At 54.3% G+C, this 13,732-nt stretch overlaps 1 protein-coding gene across 4 annotated transcripts in view; it reads left to right on the top strand.

The window, feature by feature from the left end:
• KLHL29 (kelch like family member 29) overlaps positions 1-13,732 on the top strand; it is a 311,959-nt gene that overhangs the window by 154,777 nt on the left and 143,450 nt on the right. The window lies entirely within an intron of this gene.

The raw sequence follows: 13,732 nt of genomic DNA, 5'->3' as shown, positions 1-13,732 counted from the left end.
TGAGGCATCTTGGAAGAGCCCAGCCGAGAGGACAGCCTGCCAGGGCGTGAGCCATCAGAGCTCTGCGGGGAGCACCCTCGGCACAGCCAGACATTCCGGCAGCTCTGAGGAAGAGCCCACAACAGTGCCCACAGGCAGAGGAGCCAGTCCCGAGTCTGCGCCTCTCAGAGGCCGCAGCCGAAGTTGTGCAGTGCTCCGCTCACACCTTGCCCTTGTCCTCTCGGCCACTCTGGGAAAGCCAGAAGCAGCAGTTAGTGAGTGGGAAGGACGCAGGGACCTGGAGAGTGTCACCATGCCTCCCGCCCCATTGCAGGATTCTGAGCCCGGTCAGTGGGAACTGGGGCGAGGGAGGAGCTTTGAATCAGATGGGAGATCAAAGTTCCAGGGAAAGATTGGACGCGGCTACAGGGAAGCCAAGGACGAGACTGTTTTTAGAGCTGACTTTCCCAATTACTAGCTGTGTGGCCACATGGGTTGCTTAAACTAGTAAGTTACTTAAACTTCTTCGTGCTTTGGTTTAATAAAAGTACCACCCTCATAGGGTTTGTTCTGAGGATTAAAAGAGCTGATGCAAGGACAGCCCTCACATGATGCCAGACACACGTTAAACGCTCAGGGAGGGTCACTTCTTGATGGTGGAAGTAGTAGCAGTGGCAGTAATAATGATAGAAGTGGTACTCAAAAGAGGCAAAAAAAAAGAAAAAAAACGCTGTTTTAGGTCTGACAGAGTAGGTTTGAAGGGAAGAAGTGGGAGAAAGAAATCTGTTTGCTGCTGATATCCCACTGAGTTCAGCCTGTTTAACAAACCCGTTACACGACTCCCATTTTGTAGGATCTATCATGAGAAGGGAGCAGTGCTGGGTGCCAGAGGAAGCCAGAGCAGCTATTCCTGCTGTCTGGGTGGTCCGGGAAGGCTTCCAGGAAGCGGTGGCACAGAGTAAGGCCTGTGCGATGCAGAGGTGGAGATACTTCACCGGAGAAGAAAGAGGTCTGAGGACCTTTGTGCTGGTTACGTCCTTCTGGCTCACACCCCGCCCTCCAGAGAGTTGAGCTCAGTAAAGATCAGTGGAGCTCCTGCCCACTGCCCCGCCTGGGGTAGGCCCCAGGACCATGAGATGAGAAGGAGGCAAGATCTGCCTTCAGGAGGCTGCCAGCTTCGTGGGATAGAAAGACAAAAATCAGAGACTGTCAAGCGAATGTCGTGGATGCTGGGATGGAGGGATTCAGGGATGCTGCAGGGTTCAGAGGAGGAGAACTCCGCCCGGCCCAGGTACTCTGTAAACACGCACACGCACACATGCACACCCTTCCTTCCCTGTCTTGCCCAAAACCATTTCCCCTCCTGGGCACATGATAGGGTTGCATTTCCCCTCTCACATAAAGTTAGATGTGGCCATGGGGCTTGCTGTGGACAGTGACATGAGAGCGGGAAGAATGCATGTCCCTTCCAAGAAAAAGCTTTAAGAGCCAGTGTGTGATTCCCCAAACCCGCTTTCCCTTTGCCACAGTGGCCAGCAGAGCCCAGCTGAGGCTCGCTCTCTCGGCATGGGGCTTGGGGAGGGATGACCTGGAGCAGGGCGCCCGCTGACCAGCGGTGAGCATGTGGCATGAATGAAAAGCACATGCTGCAGTTTAAGCCCCTGAGATTGGGGCTGTTTATCATCGTAGCATAACTCACCAGTCCAGGTTAATGCCACCATAATTTTTTAAGTGGCCCAGATAGAAAACCGACCCGAGAGAATCTTCTCCGGGCCATAGGGCCCTTCCTTTGCCGGAGCCCCTGGCCCTGGGAATGGCCAGTCTGAAATCTGGTTCTGTCTCTGCCCTAATGCTCTGTGCCTCCGTTACCACTATTGTCAAAGCGAGTGGCTGACCCAAAACTTCTGTGAAAGTCCAGCACGGTGGGGATGGGGCAGTCTTCAGGGACCTGGGAGTTCCAACAGCCGGCGGGTTCAGTAGCTTTGCTGTCTTGGGCCCTGAAGGTCACAGTGATGGTCAAACCCAGAGTTAGGCACAGGACAAACCCAAGACACGGGGGACCCCAGAGGGAACAAGGTAGTCCTTGCTGCTAGTGGGCATGGGGCCAGCGGTCCCAGGCTGCCTGACGGGGGTGGGAGCAGCAGCCTGGAAGCCAAGTAACCCTGCTTGGTTAATCTAAAAATAAACAGAAAGGCAACAAAAATCTATGTTTCAATTACTGCACACAAGCTGTTCAAACAGCCAGCCCTGCACTGGAGACGTGAACTCGTCGACAGGGCTGCCTCGTTTGCATGCTTGGGTGGTGATAAAACACGCAGGCTCGCAACAGGCTGCCCTCTGGTCTGGGTGGTTTTGTGTTTTGGGTTTTTTTAATTAAATTAAATTAAAAACATGGGCACAAAATAAAGACAGTGAAAATCGGAAGGAGGTACATCAAGTTGGGGCCGCAGCTCCCAAAAGGAAAGCTGTGTAGGCTCCGAGGACTGAGCCAAGCCTGGCCTCAGTAGAGAGGTCAACAGGAGAGTGACTCAAACAAGGGGTCAGTGGCCAGGACCAGGGGACAACAGTCTCTCCCAAGTGGCCCAAATCACTCCTCTCCTCCCCTGCTCATCCCGGAGGAAGCCCCAATGAGCAGTGTGGGCCTTGGGTCCCCAAAGCCAAAGCAAAGGCCTTTTTGGTGGCCCCTCTGCTGGGGAGAGGTGTGTTACAGGCCACGTCTGGGTGAGCTCACAGGTCAATGCACAGCAGACAAAGCTGGGGCTTCCATCCTTGGCCACGCGGCGTGTACGTCATCACCCACGTGCCCACTCTCACAGTATCCTAGATAAGTACCGTCAGTTCTCTGAAAGGAGTGCTGCCCCCTGAAGCTGAGCTGCCCGGGCTCCAGGGCCACCCTGACCTACCCTGCCTGCTCCAGCCTCGCTGGCCGCTCCCTCCCCGGAGCCCTGGCCTGCTCATGCTTTCCTCTTTTCTCACGGTGCCCTCTCCTCCTGAGCAGTCCCGCTTTCCCTGAAGGCAGGAGTCTGCTTTCAGGATCTCGCACAGAGCCGGGCATAAGGGGGAAAGAGGTAGTCAGTGAATTCGATGTGATTCAACGAGGAAAGGGCAGAACATACCTCGGGGTCTGCTTAGGAGGGAAAAGGGGACACGGAGTCCTGACTCGTGGAAGTGTAACCCCAGAAGAGGGAGTCGGCTTCTTCAGGTTTTCCCGGGGAAGGATTCCAGATAAACAGGAACCCTCCAGGTCCCACCAGAGATGGAGACAAGAAAGCAGCGTGCTGGCATCAATGCTGGTGGAGGTTCCACAAATCCTGCGTGCTGAAGCGGCTGTCGGTTCCGCATTCGCTCTGGACGGGGATTTTAATGTCCCCAGCCCTCGGAGCAATTCTGCAGCCATCAGCCCAGACACTACTTACTCGGTGAAATAAAAGAGCGGTTGAGTCTCTCCCAAGGAAGATAATATCCTGTCACGGGCACTATGATCTGCGGGCCATGTGACGGCAGTTCCCTAATGTTTCCAAATAGACTTTTGAATAGACTCTTGTCTAGAAGAAAGCAAATTGCAAGAGGATTTTTGGCAGCCAAATAGAGAGCCCACATCCGTCTTTCTTCTTTGCAACTCTTGCTGCTGGGTCTGGCTCCAGGCACCGAGTAGGATTCATTCATCAGCTTGGGTCACTGATGAACACCATTTGCTCTGAAGAGAGATCTCATTGAATTAGTCAATTCTGCAAGATTCGGAATAATCAGGCATGCCCAAGAGGCGGTTTGCAAGGGAGCAGGAGCCCGCTTGGAGAAGTGAGCTCACTGCAAAGTCTGGCTCCCAATACTGCAATCGTGTGTTTGCAGGACCGTAGGAAAGCAGGTTCCGGATTTCAGTGTTTCCATTCTCCGCTGAGCCACCAAGAACAAGAAGTCAGAGGGAGCAAAGATGGTCGCTCGTAATGATAACTCTGGTTAATTCTCCTCTAAGCGATCAAACCATACCCGCCCGCCATAGCTGCCTCATTGATCCTGGTGTTTACGAGCCCCTAATTTACACACGCCTCCCCTCTTCCCTCAGTTTATGCTGATGTTATGTTGCCAACTGTCATTTCCAATATCTTTTTTATTTTTCATTATCACCATTATAATGATTTACACCAGTCGCAATAGCACAAATGCCTCGTCAATTAGTCCCATGAGAAAAGTCTCTGAATCATGTGTGCCTTCGTGAAAAAAAATCACCACATCAAAACCCACAGCCAGAGTTTCTCAAAGCAAAGGTGCACATGGGAAGCAAATGGGAGGCTTGTTCTTTTAATATGGTTCATCTAAAACGGGCGCTGGATACCACCTTCCCAAGGCAGGGAGATTGCTTTTTGAGTGAGAAATTGTGCCCGGAAAAGGAATCAGTGGCATTTTTCCCGAAACCTATCATCAGAAAAGCATTTTGAAACATTTGTCTTTTTAGGTCATGTATTAAGCCCTGTAATTATGGAATATGGCTTTTCCCCAAAATGTTCTCTGCCCCCCAGGGCCATCCAAGGACCACGGTGCAGGGGTGAGCACTGCCTGAGCATCAGGATGCCTCAGTCCTAGGGCCGACTCTCATCTTGCTAATGGGGGGAAGTTAGGCTGGTGTGTCTCGGGCTCCAAGCTGCATGGGAGTCCCCCCACCCCCAGGGATCTTGTGAAAGGGGCAGGTTCTGTCTCCGTAGGTCTGGGGCTGGGCCTGAGAATCTGCATTTCTAACAAGGCTTCGCGTGATGCAGATGCTCCAGAGCCAGGGCTGCACTTCAGATAGGAGGCGCTTCGGCCACTATCCCAGCCCTCATCCTCATCCTCTTCTCTTCATTTTCCTCACTTGTAACAGCAAATGTCAACACATCCTGCCTGCACCATTGGGATGTTGTGAGAAGCAAATGATGTGGTGGCTTTCAAAGAACTTTGTGAAGGGTCGGACTGTGACCCTAGGAGGCCATACAGTTGCTGCTGTGACCACTGCTGGACCTTTACTGCAGGGGCTCCCTCCCTGCACTCCCAGGAGGCCAGTCCATCCACTGCTCTGGGGTCTGCTGGGTTGTGTCTCCCCCAAAGCTTCGGATGGGCCAAGACCTGGGAAATACACGCAGGTTCAGCTGGCGCTGGAGAAAGCAGATTCCCTGTCTTCTTTTAAAAATAAAGATGGCACGCTAAAGCCCTCTGTTACAGATTGATTCCACCTGGGGAATGGAAGCAGCGAGCAAAGGTCACTGCTCTGGCTTCCAATCAGAGTTGTCACATCCCTGCTTCCCCTCTTCCCACAGACTGGAGGGCCTGGTGCAGACTGCTTGGTTGGGTCCAGACCCTGGCGCTGCAGCAGGTATTCGTGGAACCCACCAGCAGCTAAGCAGCAGGGCTGGGGTGAGCCACTGCAGCCTGGCACCTGGGCTGAGCAGTCTCCATACTTGCCCTGCTGAGTGAGTGACCAGTGATGGCTGGGAGGGAGGGTGTTCACACAAGGACGGTGGGCCCTCGTGTGGCTGGGCCAGGTGAGGTGGAAGGGAAAGGCCCTTTAGAGCAGAGATGATATGTGACAACAATGACTGTTCAGCTCACTAGGTCGTGGTGTTTTAAGGAAGGGAACTAACAATAAGTTCACATCTTAGGTCACTCAACTCACAGAGGAAACAGGGAAAGTCTGGCGTTAGTCTGTAATGTTCCAGAGCTTCCTTGGCTTCTGAGCTGATTGATCCAGAGCATTTGAAAAGAGACCTTGGGCCGGGCTGGCACCTACACGTGGCCCCTACTACCCGCACATTTCATATCTGCTGGGAGGTGCAGAGCACCCGCCCCTCCTGAGGAATACCTCATCCTTAGGAGGAGGGCCAGGACTGGGGTAAGGTGAATGAGGCAAAATCCAAGGATGCCTCACTTTCAGGGCTGTGCAAGTGCTGGATGACCCCGAGGGGGCAGCCTCCTTGCATTTTTCCCTCTAGGCAGCTCTCTTGCTTCCGGAGTCCCCACCCTACCGTGTGTTCCAAGCTGGAAAAGGCTCGCCACTTTGATCTGGGAGCATTTCCTAAGCCCTGCCCCAGTGTCCAGTCAGCCACGGAGGAAAGAGCAGGAGAGAGGGGTCCTGTCTGCAGGATCGCACCCTTGCAGGAGCAGCACTCACGTTGGGGGTGGAAGGCGCCAGTCCAGCGCTGGCTCACAGGCCTGCCTCTGTGAGCTCCAAGTAGGGAAGGCTAGTCAGAGAAGGAAGGCCTCCTGCAGGAGGGGGCTGGAGCAGGTCTGCCCCCCAGCCTCAGCCAGAAGCAAGTCTTCTGAGTTAGCAGGGGCTCGGCAGGGATGGGGGTCAATGGGAGCTGGAGCAGCCCAGGAAGCCCCAGGCATTTCCAAGGGCCTCCCCTGTTCCTGCTGCATTTGCACCAAGTCATGGCCAAGCTGGCTTCTCCAGAAGTGCTCAGAGAATTCCTTTGTTGCATTTGCCAAGATGGTGTTCTGGCTGCTGTTTATTATTTTGCTCCAGAAGAAAGGATAAAAGATGCAGAGAGGGAAACGAAAATAAGAAAGATGGGCCCAGACTGTTCCAACCGACTTGGCAGCACGTCTCCCCCAAATGAGGCCATCACACATTTTCCTATCAGGGCTGGTCGGGGCCACAGCTCATTCCTCAGCTCCCCGTCTGCAGGCAGCGTGGCTCCCCCACCTTCCCATGGATTAATCACGCCTGCAGGGCCCTCACAGCCAGCACCCACTCCTCCATGTGCCTTAATGATAAGAAGGAGGGAAGGCTCGTTAGCCACCTGTGATCCTAGGTACAGCGTGTGCACACGAGGCAAGTCAATATGTGTGGGCGGCAACCGGCCTCCATAGTGCACCGAGCATGTCCCCAGACACAGAGCCGCCGTCCTGCTGTGTGTGGGGTGTGCACAGCATGCTGGGACGTGAGCGTGGGACTCTCAGAGGCCAGTGCCGAGGGCTCCTGGACAGTGGCCCCCCGTGCCCCAGCCCCACGTGGACAACACAAATGACTGTGACAGGAGAAACTCAATTATTCGCACTCATGAATTATTCACATTGAGGCGAATCTGTGCGGCAGGGCTGCTGATCTGGTATCCAGCGAGTGTCCAGGAGACCCGATTTACAGAGACACGGCCCGCACACCGGGGCTGAGCCTGGTGTCAGCTGGTTCCTCTCCTCCAGGCCTTTCATAAGCCTGAGGCTGGGCCCCACAGAACCCTGAGCTACAGGGAGAAGCCCATCTGACAAGGCAGGCCCTGGGGTTCCTGCTGTGAGATCCCTGGGTCGTGGGGGTTGGACTGAGGATGGCCTTCCTCCCCTTCACTTCAGCGGCCCTTGGGGACAGAGCACCCTTCATGGTCTGGTCCACCTGGCACAGGGGGTCTCAGGGAGTCCTTGGCTGTGTGTTTCAGACACGAGACCACAGGCAGCTTCATAGCTGACAGTCTCCTTTGTCCTCATCCCAGAGACCTGCCCGTTCCTATTGGCCTGTCCTTCTCTGCCCGGCGACTCTAGGATCTGATCATCACCCAGTGACGGGGCCCTTCACTGTGTGCAGAGGGCTCGCGGGATTCATCCTTTGATCCTCTCATGGTCCTGGGGCAGGTAGGACCTGCCTGTCCATCCCTGCTTTCCAGAGGAGTAATCAGCCCAAAGTTCCCAGAGCTAGTAAGGGGTGGTGCTGGGGTTCAAACTCAGCCCTCTTGACTCCCTACCAGCTCTCTGTCCACTGCCCAGGGGCTCGGGTCTGAGCCCTGGAGTGGTCGTTGAGAGCAGAGGGGACAGGCCCTTCCCTTAGACTCTGGCAGCCAGCCCATCAAACAGGGCAGGGAGTGTGGGCCACTATGCAGAGAGGCCCCAAAACCCAGCAACTCAGTGGCAGCTTGAGCAACGGGGCCAGAGAGGTACCTGAACACCTGGGCCTGCCGGGGTTTCTGGATCTGACCAGAGCATTGAGCAGGAAAGGGTCCAGGTCTGGGGGCGTTTTCAGAGCCTGAACTGGGCCTTACACCAGGCACTGACTGGGATGGAGCCCATGTTCCTGGCAGGGAAGGATGCAGAGATTACTCAATAGAACCAGACTATTTCTCATATGCCTCCAAAGTAGAGGATATAAGTATTTTCATTCACATTAACTTCTAGCATTATAGATATAACCTAACCCATTATAGAAAATGTAGAAACGAAACGAGCCGCACCTAACACTTTGGGTCAGATTCCAGACAGGGTCTAAGCAGGGGACTGCTCCTTCTGAGAGGCTGTAGCAACTCTGAGGACAGGAAGTCAGGGTGCAGAACGGAGGCCCCAGCATGTCTCCTATCTGGGCATCAGGAGCGGAGAGAATGGAGAGAGGCCGGGAGGGCAGGGTCCTAGGGACGGGCCCGAGGGTGAAGGTTGGGAAGTCAGGGGCTGAGGCACTTTTGTCATTCAATTTGTATCTAGTTAGCAACCCAGCTGTCTCCTCCAAGGAAACCAGAAGAGCCTGGGGGCCAGGTGGTCCCTCCTTCATTCCTGCTGGCCCTCTGCTCTAGGGATGCTGGCCAGATGGCGGACTGGGCCCCAGTGGCCAGCAGGCAGGGAAGCCGACTTCCAATCACTCCTGCTGAGAGAGGAACCCAAGGGGAAAGCTCATGTGTAGAGGCCCCGGGACAGGCCCCACCCAGGGGAGCACACTTGCTGGTGAGCAGGTGAGCATCATGGGAGCCTGCACCTCGTCCTCAGGAGTGAGGGAAGCAGCAGCAGTTTACCCTTCTCTGTCTCCCAGAGAGGAGCCCTGGAAAGAAAGACCTATCCACGGGGAAACGGGGTTGCCATGAGGATACTCAGGGTGGCCTCTACAATGCTTCTGAGGGCCCATCTCACATGAGGCTGAGTTGGGCTTGATGGTTGTGATTTTCCCCCAGAGCTGGTCAGTGTGGCATTGCTTCATTTCTGGGATGCCGGGGGACTCGATCCTTAGGTTTGTGGGTGTGCACTGAGGCACCGGCATGTGTGGCTCTCAACGGGGAGGCTGGGGGGCAGGGCAGGCAGCAGGACCAATGGCTGCACCTTCACAGAAGCACTTTGGCTCACCAGGAGCATCCAGAGTGGTGTGTTCACCCCCATTCTTCACGTTTGCTCTGCCTCTGTAAGGAGCTCTTCCCACTGCTCCCAGGGAAGGAGAGCTGTGTGCAAAGAGGAGGGAACCAGGAAGCAGAAGGCGGGACCGGCTTCCTTAGTGGTGTGCTGGGCCCGGTCTCCAGCCTCTCTGCATCTGGGCCTGGCTCTGAAAGTGGAAACCCAGATGTCTGCACATGGGGCCATCGTGTGAGGTCTGGAGGCGCATGCATTTTATGAACTGGGAGGTTCTGTGCAAGTGTGAGACTGCAGGCAAGCAAAAATGGGGTTCTGCCCTCCCCAGGGAAGGGCCCAACCCCCTTCCGTCCTCTCTGCCAGCCACATCCCTGGCATGGTGCAAAGCACAGCCCTTGTGGTGGAGAAACAGCTTTGCCACACAGCATCCCAGAGGCCAGAGCCAAGTTTCACACATAAAACGCCCGCCGCTGGGAGACTTTTCAGATTTAACCCGGGCCCTGCACCAAAACGTCTCTTCCCCGGGCCTTGGCGTGACCTGCCTCCACCCACGATTGTAAGATTTTCTAGACCCTAGGGTGTTTTCTTCACACATGTGCATGTGATTTAAAAAGTGCTGGCAACACGCTAACCCCACCCAGGTGCAAGCCCTGGTTTCCCCATAAACAGTCCCCCACATTCAGAGGGACGGCTGCGGCCCACATGCCCTCCCTCCCTCCCTCGTGGTGAGGGCCGCTTGCCAGTCTCCGTCAGTTCACAGGCAGTCTGCCAGGAGAAGGTGCCACCTTGATGAGGAAGCATTCTTATGTGTTTTTTCTGTAATTGTTTGACCCGTCTCCTCTGAGACACCTCATTCATTTGTGGCCTCCTCCCGCCCCCACGAGCACTTCTTGCTGCCTCCCCCACAGCCACCCCGGGCACACATGTGGGCACGCCGGAGCTTCCTGACACACTGGCTCCAGCCCAGCAGGAAAGACTTAAGTTGCCACCTCTGGAGCTGGCACTCCGCCGTCTCACCCAGGGTAAACTGTGCGACACATTTCTTTCATTGTGTTTGAAAGGGGGAGTTAAATTGAGGGACGAAGTCTAACCCAAACTTGGCACACAAGTAGTTGACCTTTGTTTTGAATACGCTTAATGATGCTGAAACCAGATTGTGGGGCCTCCAGCTGCCTGAGTCTGCAGCTCCTCTCCAGCGTTTTAAGGAGACCTGAAGAGATGAGCAGCGGGGCGGGGATGGTGGGACGTGCTGGCTGCTGGGGCGCCATTTCTTCCGGACCGGGACTGTGAGTAAGATGGAGGCACAGTGTGGTCCAGCAGGTGGTCCCCAAGGCAGCGAGCTGAGAGGTTTTATTGGCATCAGAGGTTTCTCTGGGGCTAAGGAGGCCCCTTGACCTGATGCCAAGCACGCTCTGCCACCACTGGCACTCTCAGGAGTGCATGGTTGCTGGTCACCTGGACACCGCCCTCCTCATCTCCATCCTCACCAGCTGGAAGGAGCTGATTTCCTCAACACGATGTGAGGTTGCATTGTTCTCTAGGAATGTAGCGGCTGATGTAGTGTATCAGTCAGGCTAGGCTGGACTTAGGTAACAAATAAATGCCAACCTCAGCGCCCGAACATGATAAAGATGTATATCCTGGTGATGCCAAGTCCAAGGCTGCTGGAACAACCTTCTTCCATCGGATAGCTGCCCCAGCTCGGAGATGCGGCCTCCAGGGTTGCCACAGCAGGTGAAGGGAATGTCATATAAGACGTTTTTTAAAGGGCCAGTTCTGAAAATGGTCTTCATCACCTCCCCAGTGATTCTATCTGCCTCCCCACTCATTCTATCTGCCTCCCCACTCATCCTATCGGCCTAAATTCAGATGCATGATCCCAACCTGACTGCAAGGGAGATGGTAGAGGTCTTTCTGGGTGGTCAGAGAGAGGGTGCAGTGTGGCAAACTTGTAACATCATCTCTGCCGCACTTAGGATCCAATCCAAGGAAGCAGTGACCCCTGCGGCCCTGATAATTAGCAAAATCTCTGCCTTGGCAGGTGAATCCTGGGAGACAAGAGTCTAAGCTTCAGGGTCCAGCTGACCCTGGACATACAGAGACTCTCTTTCAGAGCTGGCCTTGGAAGCTCCAGGTCTGACTTACTGGGAAGGGAGGGCATTTCTTGACTCCAGTGCCTCCATGGAATTTCCGGTTGGAAGACTAAGGTTTTTGTGTCTGAGGTTCTCCCTTCACACAAATGTGTTTGTCCCTTCTGGAAACATTCAGAAATTAAGAAGAAGTAAACATTTATTTATTCATTCAGCAAACGTGTACTAAACACCCTTCTGTGGCGGACACTGTGCTAGGTGCTGGGGTTACGCAGACATCTAGCCCAGAGCCTGTTCTCAAGGTAGCAAGTATACAGCAGCCATTGATGCTGGGGTGGTGGTGGGTCCCAGGTGTTAAGAGGGACAGAGGAGGTGTCTCGCCAAACCTGGAGGGGGTGAACCAATGCGACCTCTGAGAGGAGTCAGTGCCTGAACTAGGACATAACAGACACACAGAACGTAGCCGGGGTGAGGTGTGGGAAGCCATTCCCAAGAAGGGAGCAGCATGGGCTTGGACTCCAAGCTGAGAGAGGGCGTGATGCCTTCAGAAACTCTAAGGCATTTGGAATGGCCGGGCATCGCCTCTGGGTGGAAAGAGTGAATAGTGATGCTAGAAAAGTGCCAGGCCAGATCCTCGAGGGTCTTCTGGGACGCCCTAAGGAGTCTGGACCGTATTCTGAAGGATAGGATTTACAGCAGGAGAGTAAATTATCGTAAAGATCAGATTTGTGCTTCAAAACAGTCGTGAGGGCAGTAGGTGGAGAATGGATAAGAAAGGCAAGATCGGGGGCCAGAACACCAGCTGAGGTCGTCTACGTGGGAGATGATGAATTGGAGCGGTGGACATGCAGATGGAGAGGGAGGAAGATCTGAGAAACAACTGGGGCTTAGAATCAAAGACCTTGCTGTCGAATGTGGGCATAGAGATGGGGAGACGGGGGTGGCTTTCCCTGAGAGAGGGAGTTCCTGAGAATGAGTGGGCAAAAGGACAGTGTGGTAACAGGCAAATGGTCTTTAGGTGCCTGTGGAACAGCAAGTACAGGTCCTGCAGGCAGGAGGATGGGGGACTGCGGTGCTTAGGAGAAGTAGGGAGCTGGAAATGCAGCCTTGGGGGTCACCAGTAAAGAGGTGATGGCTGAATGAGATCATCCAGGGAGAGTGTGTAGGGTGAGAAAAGAAGAGGGAGGAACTTGGTCCCTCAAGGAAGAGCCAAGAAAGAGGAGCCTGCAAAGAAGACTAAGAAGGAGTAGCAGAAAGGGAGGCGAAAAACTAGGACGCTGTCACAGAAACCACAGAGAAGAGGTTTCCAGAAAGGGAAAGAGAGACCAACCACGCCAAATGTGAGGGAAGTCAAGAAAGACGAGGGTGTAAATGTCCCATTGGATTGAACAAGCAGATCATTCTTGACTCGGTGAGAACGGCTCCCAAGGAGTGGCTGGAGGGAAAGCCACACGGGACCAGGTCGAAGCATGAGCAGAAGGAGGAAGTGACGAGAGCTAAGTTTAGACAGCTCTCTCAAGAACCTCGGTGGGATGTTTGTGAGGGATGATCAAAGGGGGAATTTATTTTTATTTTTTTATTTTGTAGTATTAAATAGATTAAAAAAAATAATTTTTGTGGCATTGTGTAAGCTCTGAAGCATAACGGTGAAATAAATAGTGGACCCACCATCCAACTGAACTTACGGTCAGCTCTGCTTCAGGTGGGCCTGCAGGCTTGGCCCAGGCTGCAGGTCGGGCTCAGGTCTGCTCCATAGGCCTAGCAGAGGGGACAGTGCTGCGGGAGGTTGGCCAGAGGAAGGCCAACCCCACAAGTAGGATATGGGAAACACGTTGCTGGGGTTGGGCCCAGGCTCTGGCTCTCTGGCATTAGAAACTGGAAACCCGGTGCGCATGTGCAAAAACCAGGTAGGGTCGGACTTGATAGAAATTTTAAAACTAAAATGGCTTATCCATCCACTAGCCAGCAATTTCAGAGCCCCCACAGGGCCTGAGCTAGACTAGTGGGCTAGGAAAATGAGCCAGGAGCCATCCCTGCCCTCCAGGAGCTCACACCTCGGACGGGAAGTGGTTGGAGAATGGAAAAGGGTCAAAGACAACCAAGGCATGCCTGAGCTGTGGCCAGGGCTGGGGATGTGATGTGCGGGGCAGATCTCTACCCTAACCCGCCTGTCTGTGCCCTGGGACTGCCATCCACTCTCCCCACTGCCTCGGCCTCGGCCTCACTGTGGCCTCTCCAACTGAGACAACCTCTCCTGTATCTTTACATCCTTTCTGACTGAGGGTGACATGGGGCCCAGCTGGGCGGGGAGCCAGACAAGTCATCGTAATGGTGAGCAAAATGCAATTGTTGATGATGCAGAAGGCCCTTCAGAGCATTGTGGTGTGACTAGGTCTCCATGACAACACTGAGGGCCTCATGTTCGGATATTCAGGAAAGTCGAGTGGGAGGTGGTCTGGTTAACGGAGGCCAGGGAACATGGGGGTCTCTGGTGGCAGCAGTTGAATCATGGATCCATGAAGGACACTCCTAACTTCTGGAAGCTCAACACCTTTTCAGACTTGAGTCCTACATTGAGCTATGGTCTGAGGGCTGGAGATCCT

Source organism: Equus quagga, chromosome 5 (genome assembly GCF_021613505.1).
Source record: "Equus quagga isolate Etosha38 chromosome 5, UCLA_HA_Equagga_1.0, whole genome shotgun sequence".
Classification (NCBI taxonomy): domain Eukaryota; kingdom Metazoa; phylum Chordata; class Mammalia; order Perissodactyla; family Equidae; genus Equus; species Equus quagga.
The sequence above is the reverse complement of the archived record's forward strand: the minus strand, read 5'-3'. Positions and strand labels throughout refer to the sequence as shown.